The sequence below is a fragment of the Orcinus orca genome, chromosome 10, assembly GCF_937001465.1.
Source record: "Orcinus orca chromosome 10, mOrcOrc1.1, whole genome shotgun sequence".
NCBI classification, from domain to species: domain Eukaryota; kingdom Metazoa; phylum Chordata; class Mammalia; order Artiodactyla; family Delphinidae; genus Orcinus; species Orcinus orca.
This window is the reverse complement of record NC_064568.1, coordinates 71,587,734-71,589,025: the sequence shown is the minus strand read 5'-3', so window position 1 is coordinate 71,589,025 and position 1,292 is coordinate 71,587,734. Positions and strand designations below refer to the sequence as shown.

Here is a 1,292-nt window from a genome sequence, read left to right as displayed (position 1 = left end):
GGTGTCAACAATGTCCACTACAATCAACATTCCTAAACTCCTCCTGCTCTTTGCCAAACATTGAACTTGCTCATTCCTGTCACCTATCCTACTTTACATGTTCATCAGTATATACTTTATTTACATAGTTTTTGTATTCCTCTAAAAATAGTTGTTTATTATTATTTTATTATTTTAATCACTTAAATTTACCTATATGCTTATCAGTTTCCTTGCTCATCATTCCTTCATGAGCCTCACTTCTTTCTTTGTGAATTAATTTCTTTCTTCCTTTAGTATAAGTTTTTTTCGTCATCTGAATTTTTTGGTTCCTAGATTTGGATAATGAGTTTGAATGCTGAGACTGAAAAGTACACCATCTATTTCATTCCTGAGTTACAGATAGCAAATAGCAAGAGTTTTCATACAGAAGGATCTATGTATTTCAGCAGTTTTTTCAGTGTTTGTTAATGAATTTAGCCTTTGCCTTTCTGAAAATGACTTGTTTCCCCATTCCTGAATGATAGCTTGACTGGGTATAAAATTGTAGATTCATTGTTTCTCTTACTTCAAAGATATTATTCAAGTGTTGTTGATTAGAAGTCTGCTATCTATTTATCACTTCACTTTGGTGATATGTCATTTTTCTATTTTTTTAACTTAATCTCAAGATTTTATTATCTTCATAACACCAAAAGATGAAGCTTAGAACTGAATTACTTGGCCCTTTCTCTTCTTAAATCCTCCCAGTTCAAAGTGTTTCCATCTCTTAATAGCCAGAATTCTTTGATCTGCAGCCTCAGGACAATCTTTGTAGTTTTAGCTTTTTCCCAGAAAATTGGCTTAGTCTGCCCACCATAGCCACTCTGCTTCCTGTCATAATGCCACTTTCCCTGGGCATATGGATACTCCTTGCCCTTCTGGTACTGTGCCACCTTGTGGGGTTGGAGCTTGCCACACTTCCTACAGAAAGTCCCACCGGTTTAAGGCATTTTCACCATGTTTGCAGGAGCGCTATTGGCACAAAAAGCTGTGGTTGTTTCAAGATGTTCTCTCTGTTTTTGTTGTTCTTCTGCACTTCAGTGTGTCTTAGCGTGCATCTATTTTTATTTATGCCACTCATGATTGCTGTGATCATAAAGCCAGTCGAAGACTATAGATAAGGAAAGTCTGACTAGATTCTGCCAAAACCTTGTGGTCCAAAGACGGAGGGAAAAAAAGATGAAAATAGAGTTCAGCCAGACAGTAATGAGATGAATGAACAAAATCAGTTGCAATCTGGTTGGAGGTTGAAAAATTCAGATGATAAAATC

At 36.1% G+C, this 1,292-nt stretch overlaps 1 pseudogene; it reads right to left on the bottom strand.

The window, feature by feature from the left end:
- Positions 1-684: 684 nt before the first annotated feature.
- Positions 685-980, bottom strand: LOC101280983 (60S ribosomal protein L36a-like; annotated as a pseudogene).
- Between the last annotated feature and the right edge of the window lie 312 nt (positions 981-1,292).